A 16,737-nucleotide genomic window follows, 5' to 3' on the forward strand; every position below is an offset into this window, starting at 1 on the left:
AGGAGGGGTAAAGGGTCATGATGTATCTCTAAGTCTAAAACAGTCAACATACACTAGCTATGCAAGACTGAAATGTCAATAAACACGTGTTTAAGCAGGGAGTTCAGCCTTCCATTTATGGAAGCAGCCCTGATGTGTATAGCGAATGGAGGAAATTAGTTAATGGTGACCAGGTAGAGAAAACCTTTTGAGTTAATCAGGGGGGCATAGGACCAGGGGTAGATGGTGGGGTGGGGTGGGGGAGCGAGTCTATGACACAGTCTGCGGAGTCAGATACAAAGTTTCAGGAGAGGGAGAATTTCCATCAGGTCCCTTCACCGGGGAGTCCGATTGAAGGGCTTCCCTAGTGTGTGGAAGGAGAGAGTCACCAAACAATTGCAGGGCTCACAGTCTAGGGGGAGCATAGAGAGAGTTCTCCAGTTGGGTGAAGTGTTGTATAAGTGGCTGCCAAGTATGGAAGAATTTAGTGTCCGTGCGATTGAGACAAGCAGTTAATAGTTCCAGGGCCATGACTTGCCAGAGATGCCAGACTCATACCCAACAGAATCTGCGCTATGAGGTGCCAGTCAGAATGAGACATGGCAACCAGTCAAGTTGGTCTAATGCCAGGCAGGGTTACCATGTGGGAGCTGGGTATAGGGAAACCCATTGGGTCTTTAATGTGGCCGAGGACCTCTTTCCAGAATATTATCAGGCTAGGGAAGTTCCACAAAATATGGATAAAGTCGCCTATTGCAGCATGGCATCTCCAGGGTATGCAGACAGAATTTTGAGTTGGAAATGTCGACTTACACAATATCAAGTTGGAAATATCGTGATACAGAAAAATCGAAAGCAAGAATATCATGGTCAGAAACATAGACTTTAAGGTAAGAAATATCGTTTTTTTAAAAATCAAAGTCATTAACATCGTTTGCAAAAATATATTTGTTTAAAATTTTGATTTTTTAATTAGGGTTATGTATTTTAGTATTTATTTTAAATGTCTGTGATTTTTTTTTGTATAAGTATTGTTTTTGTTTTTTAATATATGTGTTAATTGTTTTGTAGTTATCAATTTTATTTTAATAAAATTGGATGTTTTTTAGTTCCGTAGCGGGTTGTGCGTTTATAGGGGAATAATGTGGGAAGTAAGTTAATTATAATAAATTAATGATTATTTTTAATTAGTAATATTTATTTAATGTAGATTTTATAGTGTTAATTGTGGGAAGTAATTTATTATTAACTAATTATGAATTGGTTGTTAATTAATATTAATTAATTAATTGGTAATTAATTATGGTAATCGTATTATTTTTTAGGAGTGGGTTATGGGGTTTATATTGATAAAAAGTGGGAAGTAATTGAATTATCATAAATTAATGTTTAAAACAAATATATTAATATTTATTTAATTTAGGTTTCATAGTGCTAATTGTAGGAAGTAATTTATTATAAGTAATTAATACTTGGTTGGTAATTATTATACATTAATTAATTTGTAATTAATTATGTTAATTGGGTCATTTTTTTAGGAGCAGGTTTTGAAGCTTGTAGGGTTAAGGGGTGGGAAGCAATTTATTTTTAACTAATTCATAATTATTTGTCAATTAATGCTAATTAATTAATTAAAATCTATAAATGGCAATTTTGTAATTAATTTTAGATGTGAGTTGATGGCTTTATAGTGGTAAAGGGTGGGAAGTAATTTATTTTTATTTAATTATTAAGTAGTTGCTAATTGATATTAATTAATTATTTTAAAACCAATTATGGAAATTGTGTAATGATTTTTAGGTGCGGGTTGTGGGGTTTATAGGGGAAGAGGGTGGAAAGTAATTTATGTTTAATTAATTAATGATTAGTTAATCATTAATATTAATTTATCAATTGATTTTTTGTGTGTGAGTTTTAATTTTATAGGGGTAAAATGGGGGTATTAAATTAATTTGTATCTATTTTAATCTGTTTTTAATAATAATATTTCTTTAATTTATAGTTAAATATGTTAATTATGGAGGTATTTGTTTGTAAATTATTTTTACATGTATTTAATTTAATATTTCTAGGTATTTGTCTTATCTATTTCACATTATAATATGTTACTATTTTTTAGATTTTTTAAAATATTTTTTTATATTTATCATTTTTTTATATTTTGAATTAGTAATATTTTGTTTGTTTTTAATTTTGAACTGACTGGAGTGGGAATATTAATTTTTACCCCTCTTCTATCCAACACTTTCTCTACTGTTGCCCTCAATGGAGTGGGAATAGTAATTTTTACCCCTCCGCTATCGAACAATTTCCCAATTGTTACACTCACTGGAGTGCAAATAGTATTTTTTACCAGGCCTGGGCGTAGTTCGCGGAGTTTTGCTACACGAAACTCCGCAAAGTTACATAAAACTCAGTGGAGTTCCGCAAGGTGCTGAGTGTAGTGCGAACTGCCATCCACGCTGGTCTTCCTGCCGCTCGGGTAGAAATTGTACATGAACAGCAGCTCGCACTCGCAAACTTACCATTCGCAATCGCAAGCAGGGAAAAAACTCTGCTGCACTACGCAAAGCGGTGGTTTCTGCACTCCACGCGCTCTGCAACAGAGCGGAGTTCACTGCCCAGGTCTATTTGCTATCCAACACTTTACCTACTGTTGCAGGCACTGGAGTGGTAATAATAGTTTTTACCCCTCCGCTATCCAACACTTTACCTACTGTTGCACTCACTGAAGTGGAAAATGTCAATTTTAAGATTTTTAAATAGTTTAATGTTTCAATTAATAATATAATGTTTTTTCTATTCGATTTTATGGCATTGGTGTATTACGTACTGGCGGTCGCCAGTAGGTAGTTATAGTTAGGACCACGTTTCCATAGGAAATCCGCAACATTCTATTTTGAATAACTTTGGCGCCGGTCGACGAATCCTCGCGAATTTTTCAAAATAGGTGGGGCGCTACGCTCCGCTCCTACCCTGAAAGTCTCGGGGGGATTCGTCAAGCGGGGGCTGAGATAAAAGGGGGGTCCCAAAACGCGTTTTTCCCATGCATTTTTCCATAGGACCTTTAGACACAGCTACAGCCCGAACGGCTGAACAGAATTACTTGAAATTTGGCAGAGAGGTAGCCATAAGGTCAAGGAAGTGCCTTTTGCAGGTCTGGTGTAAATCTGTTCAGTATTTCCGGAGAAAATAGCATTTAAAAGCATATATATATCTATATGCGCGCAGGGTGCGCGCACCGTGCGAGCACCGTGCGAGCACCCTAACGTGCGCGAGCGTAATTCTGATTGGTGGTTACATGTTAGTCAATGTTCGAATCGGTCGAAATCAGGAAGTGTCGGCCGCCATTTTGTTTGTTTTCAGTGCGAGAGTGAAAAAGGAAGGTGGCGAACGTGAAAAGGGGGCAGGGTAGAGAGTTCCTGACCCGCTAGCCTTTGTCAGGGGGTCCCTGAAGGACCCCGAAGGCAAAAACATTTTTTAAAAATCGCGGGGGTGCGCGCACAGTGCGCGCACCCTGAAAAACACAAAAAAAAAAATTTTTTTTTACAAAAAAAAATAAATATTTCGCAGGGTGAAAACCAAAACAAAAAAAAAAAAAACATTTTAATACGTAGTTTATTGTAAAATAAATATATAAAAAAATAATACATAAATAAATTAGCATTTAAAAAACCGTACAAATTCACTGAAAAAACCATAGGTTTCACACACGTTATAGTTAGGAATTAGCATTTAAAAAACCTTGCAAATTCACTTAAAAAACCATAGGTTTCACACATGTTATAGTTAGCTGGACATTTCACTCATAAAAAACCAATGAAATTCCCCCGTTATAGTTACTGCAGGCAACTATAACTCACGCGACCGCAATCCTCTGCTGATGACGTCAGATATTACATCACTGATGACATATGTGTCTTTCTGAAAAATAAATATTTGTAATATATGTATAGCTAAAGATTAATGGAAGAAGACATGGGTAAATAAGTGTCTAAATACAGTATTAGCATCAGCAGAGGATTGCGGTCGCGTGAGTTATAGTTGCCTGCAGTAACTATAACGGGGGAATTTCATTGGTTTTTTATGAGTGAAATGTCCAGCTAACTATAACATGTGTGAAACCTATGGTTTTTTAAGTGAATTTGTGTATATATATATACATATATATATATATTTATTTGCACATTTTCAATTATACAATTATAAAAGTAAATATATATATATATATATATATATATTACATTTTATATATGTATATTTACATTTTTGAAATTGAATGTATTTGTTATATTTGTTAAAATGTATATTGAATCTATTTTATTTTTAAAGTTAATTTTATTATTTAATATATTTAATATTATATTTATACATCTATTAACATTGATATATTGTAGAACAATATTCTTTACATCGATATTTTTTTTCTCAATATTTTTGTACTTACCATTATAAATATTAGGATGTCGATATTTTTGACATCGATATTTATAACTCATTAGTGTATGGGGATATTTTTGGGGTTGATATACTATCAGTGAACCCATCTCCAGAGGGTCGTGGAGAGGTTTGGTGTGGAGACACGCAGGGGCATAATACCATCAATACATAAGCTTATTCGGGTTGGGGGATGCTTTTATAGATTTTAGTAATGTCACGCCAGAACTGATCCCTGCTTTCTAGTGTCATCTCCGCGCCGGCATCATTCGTCCATTACTTCTGGTATGCATGAGCTTGGATCTAGAATGAGTGTTGGAGAACTCTGTATGTGTGGAAAATTAAGCCCTGGGAGCCCTCAAAGGCCAGACCAGAGTTTCAAAGAGAGTAAGCGATCTGGTTGCCTCCTGCATGTAGGTGGGACTGAGCAGCCAATTTGATAAGGGTCTATCAAGCCGGGAAGGTAAGATTCAAGGCAATTTGCCAGAATCTTAGTGTATATCTTCGCTTGTGTGTTTAAAAGAGCAATGGGCCGGTATGATGTGCAAAGCGATGGGTCTTTCCTGGGTTTAGGGATGAGTACCACCTCAGCCTCCGACATGGTAGGAGTGAGGCCCGCAATTTCAGAGAAGCTATTAAAAAGATGCTGGAGATGACCTTGAATCTGAGGGAGAACTATACATTAAAAAAGTACAGGAAGGCCATCCGGACCAGGAGTTTTGCTCACCGGGAGGTGTCGTAGGGCCCTTTTCAGTCCGTCCAAAGTAATGCTCCAAAGACGCGAGTGCTGATGGCTGATGGGCTCCCAAGGACATGTGCTAAGGAGTGAAGCAATCTCCCCTGGAGAATGAGGGTTTTCAGTGTAAAGCTTCTCATAAAATTCACAGAATACCAGGCCTTTGTCACACTCAGAGGTGGCCCAAGAGCCATCTTTCCTATTTACCTTGGAGGTGTGAGCTTTCAGTGTCTGGGCACGGAGTTGGCGCTCCAAACATGTACCCACTTTATCTCCCCCAACGTAAAATGTCTTTTTAAGAGACAAGAGAGAGAGCTCCGCCTTGTTAGTGCGATGTAGATGCAGTTACAAAGAGCACAGCTAACCGCTTCTTGTTCTGAGCGGAGGGTAGTCTGTGGTCCCCGCGTTCCAAGGCTTTAATATTCTTGGATAGGTTTGTTTTGACCAGGCATGCTTCCTGAGACCTAGGCGATGGCAATAGAGGTGATAACTCCCCGAACTGTTGCCTTGAAAGCGTCCCAGTAAGTCGTTTGCGTAAAAAAACGCCTTGATCTCCCTACGGATATCAACTAGGTCTATTGGGTAATGTAAGACATGGGGAGGAAGCCACCAGCGAGTTGGAGTGTTGTGATGTCTGTCTGGGAACCAAAAGGTTACAGAGACATGTGCGTGGTCTGATATGACAATGTCAGATATCTCAGCTGATTCCAGGGAGCGGATCAATGAAAGAGAGAGAAATAGTTGATTAAGGAATATGTGCGGTGTATGTGAGAGAAAAAGGAATAGTCACTGGCATCAGGGAATAGATATCTCGATGCGTTGGTGAGGCCCAGGGCAGAGAGGATGGCTCTGATGGGACCCAACATAGCCCCAGAGCCTAGATATGAAGATGTGCTGCAGTCCAGGTCAGGGTCCCAGACCAGGTTGTAGTCACCCCCAAGAATGATCCCTCCCTCTGAGGCGCACAACAGCTCACCCAGGAGTGACCTCAAAAATGTGTTCTGTGCTTGATTGGGTGCATAGATACTGAGGAGTGTTAGGGGATGGGAGCCAAGATATGGTTGGATCTTTAAGTATCGACCATCACCATCTCGGACCACTTATGGGGTCGCCTTTCCCAGTAGGTGTTTTGTTAGTATCGCAACCCTGCAGGATTAAGAGGTAGAACAAGCCCAGTAATGACAGAGGTATTTTGGATGCGTCATGAGGTGCATGTCAGGAGAAGTCAGATGAGTTTTCTGTAATAAGATATGTCAGGTAGGCCTGGGCAGTAAATTCCGTTCCGCTCGCGGAATTTGCGGAATTCGCGTAATTTCGCGTTCCGCGGAGAACGCGAAATTGCTCAAAAGTCTGCTTTCCGCGATTTCACGAAATTTTTGCTTGTTCGCGTTCTCAAAATGCGTGTTCGCGAGATATTTCTCCCCGAGCACGCAAACAGCAATTGTGAACCGGAAAAAAGCATCGCGAACAAGCAATTCCGCGTGTTCGCGGAATTTCTGCGTGTTCGCGGATATTTTTTACCGTTTCGCGGAGATTTGCTTAACGCAATTACGCGAATTCCGCCCACACCTAATGTCAGGGTCGTGTAAGAGTAGACGTCTATTATTAGGGAAATTGAATCCCTTTACATTGAGGGAGAAAAATTTAACAGTTGGGGCCGCAGTCATCATGGTGTGAGTTATGATAGGAAACTTCAGTGTGCCTAGGTAGAAGGCAGCAGCACCACATACAGGGCACCGATGTGGGGGGTACGTATGTAGGAACATGACCCACATTTCTGGCTACTTGAGGTGTCTCCAGGATATGTAAAGGTGCAAGAGAGTTATGAGGGATCTCTCAAGAAAGACTCACTCCCGGGTACATGTGAGGGAGGGGGAAGGGAGAAGGGGCAACAATAATACCAACAAAATGTGGCCAGGAGGACCTACATCGTTCAATGTTCTAGGAATAGCATAGACGTTGCAACAAGAGCCATTCAGAAGAAGTCACTCTTCCAGAAGACACTGTAAGTGTGGGGGGCATAGCAATCTACAGTGACCAATGGTCAGTCTCTGTCTCCAGTGGCCAGACTCTGGGGAATCGGTGAGAGTCACCAGCTGCCAAACCACCTACATATCATCATAGAGGAGGGCTTTTCCTGTGTAGTGGGTTGCGTGATAGAGCTACAACAATTGGGGGGACTTCCAGGATGGTTAAAGTACACAAAGCGAAGCGGATGCAGTGGATCAATATAAGCCTGGATGTGATATATGGGTAAGCTTTCAAGGGCTTCAGGAGTCAAGTCTCATGCAAGGGGAAAGTGAGGCAGATATCGCCAGGCACTGCATGGTTCAATCTGAGTCTGCAGGGGACGAGGGCAGCGAATGAGGGTCATCCATATTGCGAAGATGTTTGATGATGTCTGTTTTTACCTGGGAAGTGTCAAATTCTTTAGTTTGAAATTTGTGCTTGAGGGGAGGGACGGTGGACAATTCCGGTCAAATTGCCTCCCTACACTGGGTGCACGAGGATGGGGGTTCTGAATCCTTCAGTGAGCACATAACCTGACATTTGCCTTCCCACATAAAGATCAATGCAGAGGGGGACCCCATTGGTATTTCATTTGAAGGGTGAGCAATTTATCAGTGACTGGCTTGAACTCTTTGTGCTTTCGAAGGGTGACTAGGGTGATGGCCTGAAAAACCTGAATAGGGTAGCCCCTGTATGTTAAATCTGTGACTCCACATACCTTCTATAAGATGTTCTCTTTTTCTATAAAAAAGTGGACTTGTGTGAGAATGTCCGGAATAAAGTCAGGTTGCCCCAAGGGTCCAGGTACTCGATGGGCTCTATCCAGAGCCGGAGGAGAGGTATCGTCATCCATCCTGATCGTGTGCAAGGGATCCGCTGTGAAGGACATGATGTCTTGCCTGTAAGCTCTGCGAGGGACCCCCAAATATGGATATAGTTGCACCAGCTTATTTTTTCAAGGTCCTCCTGCTTCAGTTGGATGTTGATATGTTGGTCTTCAAGCTCAGTCATCTTGCACCAAAAGTTCTTGTGCTCTTCCTCTCGAGAGTCCATTGCGCACTCCAGATCGTCCACAGGGCCCCGATCTCCATGACATCTCCTCGGATTTACCACAGGCAGGATTTGAATTTGTTTTTGAGAGATACGATTCCTGACTTGATTTCCTGCAAGAATGAGTTCATAAAATCCTGTGGCAAATCGTCAGTCACCATAGCTACCAGGGGATCAGGTGTAGATGGTGAAGTGTTGGATTTCAACCATAGAAAGGCTACAGGGTTATCTTCGGCTGAAGTAGGGACAGGATCCTTGCCGTTCTTTGAGCACAGCATGACTATGGGTATGGTCACTGCAGCCTAGGGTGCTGGGTCGGGGAGAGCCTGGACCAGTGTCAAATAGTGATGAGTGGATGGTAGATCCCCAGGGAGCCCGCCCAAAAAAGGCAAATTTGTGACAGTAGGAGAATGTCTAGCTCATGCCGTGGGGATGGAACCAAGTAGGTAAAGAAGCTGGTCTGCATCTTTGATGAATGTGTGACTACAAGATCAGTCCTGCCTTGCCAGTCCCCTCGTGAAGCGTGTAGTCTTCCAACATCTGGTTGGAAACCAAGTCCAGAGAACGCAAATATTAGGATAAGTATATCCAACAGCTGTTCTCATGATAATTGAATACATTTTGGATTATTATTGGTTTTATATTGTAGGGATGGACATCAAAATTACCTGTGCCCTGATGAAAGCTATGGACCCATGGGGACATAGTGTGGCTGAAACTTGTTGGCATACATAGGGTCATAGGACCATTATATCCTACAGAAACCTGTGTTCTTGTTTTTAATAACCACTGTCCCTCCAAATTTAAGGGATACCTGGAGGTCTGCCACCGCACACTATGCGCACGCCTCCAAGCTGCAGGAATCCGAGACAAGGCTCTGGAATGGACCACCTCCTTCCTCTCTGGCAGAACCCAGAGCGTCCGCCTCCCCCATTCTGGTCCGAAGCCTCCGAGATCATCTGCAGCGTACCCCAGGGATCCTTCCTCAGCCCGACACTGTTCAATATTTACATGGCCCCGCTCGCATACGTCACCCAACAGCACGACCACAACATAATCTCCTACGCCGACGACACTCAACTGACCCTATCCCTCACCAAGGACCCCATCACCGCCAAAGTCAACCTCCACGAAGGAATGAAGGCCATCACCGACTGGATGAAGACCAGCCGTCTGAAGCTGAACTCGGACAAGACAGAGGTCTTCATCCTCAGCCCCATCCCTTCAGCCTAGGACGACTCCTGGTGGCCGACGGCACTGGGAGCAGCCCCGATACCCACCGACCATGCACGCAACCTAGGAATCATCCTCGACTCAATGCTCTCAATGACCAAGCAGGTCAACGCTGTCTCCTCCTCCTGCTTCAATACCCTCTGTATGTTCCGCAAGATCTACAGATGGATCCCGACAGATACAAGAAAGACAGTCACCCAGGCCCTCGTCAGCAGCAGACTAGACTACGGAAATGCCCTCTACGCCGGAGCCCTGACCAAGCTCATCAAATGACTACAACGCAACCAAAACGCCTCGGCACGACTGATCCTCGACGTACCACGCCATGACTACATCACCCCCCACCTGAGGGACCTGCACTGGCTCCCCGTCAGCAAGAGGATAGCCTTCAAGCTCCTCACCCACACACACAAGGCTCTCCACAAGACCAGCCCAACCTACCTCAACAGACAGCTCTCCTTCTACATCCCCAACCACCAGCTACGCTCCGCCGACCTCTCACTCGCCACTGTCCCGCACACCCGAAGAACAACCACCGGCGGGAGATCTTTCTCCCACCTCGCCACCATTACATGGAACACCCTCCCACTGAGCCTACGACAGACCCAAGACCTGCTGACCATCAGGAGGATGCGCAAGACCTGGCTTTTTGATCAGTAGCACCCCCCCAGTGCCTTGAGACCCTCACGGGTATGTAGTGTGTTTTAAAAATGACTGATTGATTGATTGAGGTGGTAGTGGTTTTTCACTCTTTAAGACCCCCTGCCTTTTTTTTCCAAGAGCTCCCTGGAAAACGGTTTAAGCCCACCCTTGCATTTAGGAGCCATGGTGCCCCTATGATGAAGCATGACACTATTAGAGTGTGTGAGGGGAACTTAACAAAGAGGTTGTGCTCCCATTTATTTGTAGTAGCAAACCACTGATTTCAGAAGAAATTAGGCCACTAACTTAGGACCAATATTTCCTGACTTTGTTTACTTGGGTTGGATATTCATTTTGCTTTGGTTATTGTTTGGGAGGACGTATCCATTCCCACTTCCTTGAGCCAGTATTGACAGAATGTCTAGCAGAGCCTGGCGGGCAACATCGTGTGGCAGTAGTCAGGGCCAGAGCTGCCAAATGGCTGAGAAAAGGGACCACCGGTGAGACCCTAAGCTAGGCCGGTTCTTCACTTCTGCCTGTTGATACCACGAGGATGATTAGTAATCAGGTCAGTGCATTTTTCAATGACACAGCCTAAATCACTGTCCTTCCTCTAGCTTTTGATATCTTTTCAGGGCCAGAGGTCAGGGGACCACTTCATGACTGCATACCACTATGGGTGGTCACTAGGACTTCTGGGAGCAGCACACACCAGTTGCTCCTAGGGTACCAGAGTTAAGTCAGGCCCAGAGTCAAGTAAGGCCCAGACTGTCCTGCAGGTATGTCACACGGACCAACTCAGCACGATGAAGAACCTTGTGTGCGCCCCCTCAGCAGAAGGGAGGCCGGGCCTCAGTATCCAAGAAAAACACAGCCGGGAGGGTCCAGGTCAAGCAGGGGGGTACCGGACCAGCTGCATGAACCTTGCAGCCGGTCCCCCCGGGTACAAGGCCGATAAGTAGGAACATCACCCCCACATCTTGAAGGTCTCAGGCCCCTCAGTGTTCCAGCGCAACGGAAGGGCCCCCACAGTCCCTGAATGATCTTTGTTGCAGGGGGGCTAGCCCAGAATACCAGACTGGGCGCTGTGGAGACCCACCAGAAAGAGGGATGGGGCAGGGGACCCCGCTACACAAACCCCACAGCTGAACCCTCTCACCTCTCTCATTGCAGGCTGATGATTGCAGTCAGAACAGCGGCAAACTCAGGAAGGCCGGAAGGCCGGAATGCTCTGAGCCCCGCAGCTGATGAGATTTTTAGTTTGGCCCTGGAAATAGGGGTGGGCGGAATTTGCGAAATTCACTTTTGCAAATTATCGGGAAAATGTTAAAAATCTCCGCAAACACGCGGAAATATCGCGAAGATGTGATGAGTGAGCTGCTGTGGGAGTTCTTGTATGGATGTGTGAATGGGTATGCAAGTGGTTGTGTGGGTATGTGAGTGAGTGTATGAGTGCTTGTATGATTGAGTGGCTGTGTTGAGAGGCTCTATGAGTGAGTGAAAGGGGGTGTGAGTGGCTGTATAGGTAAATAGGTGGGTGCGTGCGTATGTTGTATGGGTGCATGTGTGGCTGTGTGAGTGGCTCCATATCTGAGTAATTGTTTATATGAGTGTCTGTATTGGTCAGAGAGTGGTTGTATAAGTGGCTTTTTGAGCAAGTGAATGGGTGTGTAATGGCTTTGAGTTATAATTAGCTCAGGTAACCATAACTGCTGAATTTATATGGTTTTTGTATGAGTGAAATCTGAGCCTAACTATTATATCACTGTAACCTTTGTTTTTTTAAGTGCATTTCTAAAAAAAATATATTCTATTTCCTAGCTAAAACAGCTCTGTAAGGGTAGGGGCCTTTTACCAGCTCTCAGCAATCCTGCTGTGTGGGACCTACTTTATATAACAGGAGGGCTTTTTGCCCCCCCAAGGACAGTTAGCATCAAAGCAAACTTCATCCTTCATTATTTAACAAGTAGTGGTCCAGGAGGTGCATTTGCAGACTGGTAGAGAAAAAAGCTCCCAGCCACTGAGCTGTCCCCTTATTAGTCCAGCTTTGTGTGACTTCCTGGAGATAACAGGAGGGGTTGTTGGCCCTGAAGGACCCTCAGCATCCAAGGGGACATTATCCCCCAACAAGTAGTGCACCAGGAGGCTTGTTGTCAGAGTGGTGGATAAAGAGAACGAGGACACCTTTGCACTGGAAAAATACAGTATGTAGCATTTGTATGTATGATATGAGATCACATAACAGATTTGACTGCAGTTTTAGGACTATGTTCCCATGCACATACTATGTGGAAAACAACACAGTCATCATACTATGAGTGCCCTCCTACAATTGCCCGCAAGATAGAGGCCGTACAAATGACTATCAGAAAGAGAGACGCACACACACACTATGTTACCACAATAGTTTAATTGTGGCTGGCAATGCAGGGCAATCTGCAGCAGGTATTTGGCATGCACATAATATCTGATCTTTCATCATTGCTTGATATTAGGTTAAACAATCATGGTTCTGAGAAAAAATTAGCTATAATGATGCCCCTCCGCTGTGTTGGTGCAACTGATGGTCCAGGTTGATGAGGCTCTCCATCTTCCTCCTCCTCATTGTTTGGCATGTCCTGATCCCCATTTTCACCATCCATGGCACATTTGTCCTGGCACATATATTATGCAATATGCAGCTCACAAAAATAATTCTACACACCGTAGGTGGCCAGTACAGCAATCTGCCCCCAGATATGTCATGGCTCCAGAAACAGGATTTTAATACTCTAAGGTGCCAATTACGATCCGGTAAAAAAAATTCCCGTACGACTCGTATCCGGTCTTTTTACCATACGAATCGTACAAGTGCCGTACAAACTGGCAATCACGATTCGCATGGTAAAAAGTCCATACGAACCGCCTTGGGAATTATTCCCCACACGTCCTCGGGTTGGAAAATGTGTCCGACACGTCCTCGGACGATTTACCGTACAAACGTGAAAAGCGAAGTCCGACCGGGGAATCACGATCCGTCCCGGGCGTCCGAATGTACAACCGTATGGTTAAAAGACCGTCCGCACCGAACTCCAATAGCAACCATGGAGACGTCCAAACAGGTGCCCAGTACGCGCCGTACCCCCCCAGCCCCCGCATGTACGCGCCGTACCCCCCCAGCCCGCGCATGTACGCGCCGTACCCGCCCCCGCATGTACGCGCCGTACCCCCGTGTATGTACACCCGAGTACGTGTCGAACCCCCCCGTGTATGTACACCCGAGTACGTGTCAAACCCCCCGTGTATGTACACCCGTGTACGTGTCGAACCCCCCGTGTATGTACACCCGTGTACGTGTCGAACCCCCCGTGTATGTACACCCGAGTACGTGTCGAACCCCCCCCATGAGTTCTGTAAAAGCATGGCTTTCATTCTGCTTAGAGTTTCAAACTGTATTAAAGAAACATGCAGTGAAGGCCATAATGGTGCCTCCCTGACTGTATGTGTTGGTGGAAACAATACTTGCATACAACAAGTAACCCTGGAGCTCACGGTTACCAGATAGGCCGGGTCATTCCGAAGCAGCCTTGACTGATTCCGTAGTGTATTTCTTACCCATTTTTTCATATCTGCCTACCTGCTTTTGTTCTAGGCAGTACTGAAACTGAAAAGCAGTGACCGGTAGAGTTATCTGGCCATGAATTAGCCATTCTGTGTGTGGTGATTCTGCCACTGTGAACAGTAATCTATCTAGTTTTTTGATATGCAGCATTGTATATTTTGCTCCCCTTTGTGCCATTTCTATCTGTTTATCTGTTAGATTGTATTCAGAAAACAGAGACATACTGTTGATAAAACGCTAAGGCACATAGCCTGCACACAAAGCTTGCAGCGCCCAGCTCAATAACATAATAGAATATAACTGAGATTGCCCATGTTGTAATGTTGACACATCCTGTTCTAGTATGTCTATCGCAGAAAATACAATGTTGCCTAAGGAATGTATCCTGTGGGTCAATGTTGTTAACCCATTGTCTACCACTACTAGAGATGTTTCTAAATTTGCACAGTCTATTTCCAGTAATCTTTTGTTGGGCTCTTATTGGGATATTTTCCATATTTATTGAAGGCAGCATAAATGCCAGCATATATGAAACATTTCTTACGTGATTTCGTGGGACCTAGTAAAAAATCCCTAAGATCCATATCCTGTGTGAGTAAGGATAAGTGTTGCTTCACCTGTGTGACTGTTGCGGTCTCCAGCCAATTTAGGCACAAATTCCCAACACTGTATGACGTCACTACCCCTGGATGTTGTCTCTGTATGTAGCGCTGATCTGGCCTATGTATTGTGAACCCTTTGGTCTTACCCATGAATCTTTCCTGACAACCATTGGTGTCTGTGGGCCAAATCAACCATTTCTTCCAATCAGGGTCTGATCTATTGTATTTTATTATGTCATCTATTGAAATCCCTTCTTGTGATGTTTCGTTACCCTTGGTGTGTGATGGTGTTGGCAGCCGAGGTGTGTTCAAGTCTTTATTCTTTGCTAGTCCAAGGCAAGACGTCAGTTGCACTGTCTCGTTCATAAACATGAGTTGTTGAGGGATGAGGCATGCTCTAAATAAAGCTTCTATCCCCTTCACTTGTCATTCTCTAGTACCCCAGACCAATTTTAAGTCTATGGTGTCTTTCCATAAGTCATAACCTTGTTCAGACAACTGGGCAATAAAGGATGCAGAGTAAATCTGTTTGGTGTTTGTTAACATATTTTTCTGTGCTGATGCTGGTGCAACCTTATAATAAAATGGGGCTGGGTCAGACATATTAAACCCTGAAAAATATGGAAATTTCTGTGCAAATGTTTTTGAACTGCCCATTGGCGGTGTTGGACAATGTTCTCACTAGTAGTATGTGAACACATTTCTAGGATTAGCAGATTTATGTAGAAAATTATGACCATAATGTCAATAACAATACATAGATTCGTAATCTGCTGAGCTCTGCAATGTTTCTCTATTAGAAAATGCAGCAGATTTTTCTAACTCAGACATGTTATTATCAGTTTCAAAATCCCTATCATCGGAAAATGTACTTGAGGTAATAATATCAATTTTTCTTTTCTTTTGTAGTCCTCATTCTGCCAATTCACTTGTTGGCTATACTCACATCATTCTCTGGTGCACCAGGCCAGGATGGAGTCATTCCACTCAAGAGAGAACAACCGTTTCCACTTCTACCCTTCCCTGGAGTTCCCGTAAAACGTAAGGGAACAGGACCAATGGCTAAACATTGGCTTAATCATTGGACCTCAAACTTTTGAGAGCAGTCCTCCAGCTTAGCCCATACTTTCTCTGGACTGCTAGGATCACATAGCAGGTCCTGTTTACTTATATGTATAACACTTTTTTTGCATTCTAGAGAGTAAGGTAGAACGTCCGACTTCCGCAATTTGCAAATTTCTCGTCTTCCTAAATTAATTACATAGAAAATCAATCTTGCATCCAGCCTGCTAATCACAGTATCCTTATTTTGCCAGATTCCCAAAAACATCAAGGCGGGTCTTACCCTCACTGTGATGCCTGTGACTTCAATAAGAAATTCACACACCTCAGACCAAAACTTCACAATAGCTGGGCATGTTAAAAACATATGAAGATCATCAGCTGCGGGGTTTCTACATCTTGAGCACTCATAATGTGTCCCTTAGAGTTTTTCTAATCTTGCTGGGGACCAATACACCCTGTAAGCGGTGAAGAGTTGATTGTGTTTTAGATAGGCAGGTTTGACAGTTTCTCTGAGCATAGCAAAGAAAACTTTCCAAGCTTCCCTCAAATTTATATTCGGCATTTCATCTCTCCAAAGCCTCTGGATGTCTCTGTCTAGGTCGTCTTCTGCATTAATCAAAGTATGATACCATAAAGCTACCTCCTTCTTAACAATACCAGTTCTTATTGCTTGATCTAACCAGGTATTGTCCTCCTCTTCATTCCAACCTTGACACCCCCACCACGCAGAGAGCTGATAGTGTTTAAACCTGGTAAGTTGGCCCCCTGTAATTAAATTCAATGTTTCCCAATCCACTAACTCGGTACCCAACTTCAAATCTCCCCAGCAAGAAATACCCGCATTCCTTAATGGGAGGCTAAGTGAATCATTCAAACACTCAGGGGTCCCTCGAGATTCCCAAATCGGGGCCCTAGATGAATAATAGGGAATTCCTCATTTTTTCTGGATTAGGACCCATACTTTTAAAGCTCCCAATAAAATTTCGATTTTTCACAGCCTGAGGGCAGAAAATCTGGATTTTATTAAAGACACGGAGGCTTTATTGCCACAGCTCAGCAGTAACAATGAAGAGAACATAGAAGTTGTGAACATTCTGAAAAGTAGTATGAAGTCCATGAGCACACAGCTATCATTCTTCTTTGTACTAAGCTGCGAATCCAAGAATAAGGTCCGTAAATCCAAACTTTCAAATAAGACGTTCAAGGAGTGATTCCATTAATCCAAAAGGAAGAGATTCTATTCTGAAAGAAAAAAGCAAAAAGATTAAAGCTATAAAAAACCCCTAGGGATGGATAGTTAGAGGAGGGATAATATTAGCCTCCGTGTCTTTAATAAAAGCCAGATTTTCTGCCCATCAGGCTGTGAAAAATCTAAATTTTAT

The sequence above is a fragment of the Triturus cristatus genome, chromosome 5_2 (assembly GCF_964204655.1).
Source record: "Triturus cristatus chromosome 5_2, aTriCri1.1, whole genome shotgun sequence".
NCBI classification, from domain to species: Eukaryota; Metazoa; Chordata; class Amphibia; order Caudata; family Salamandridae; genus Triturus; species Triturus cristatus.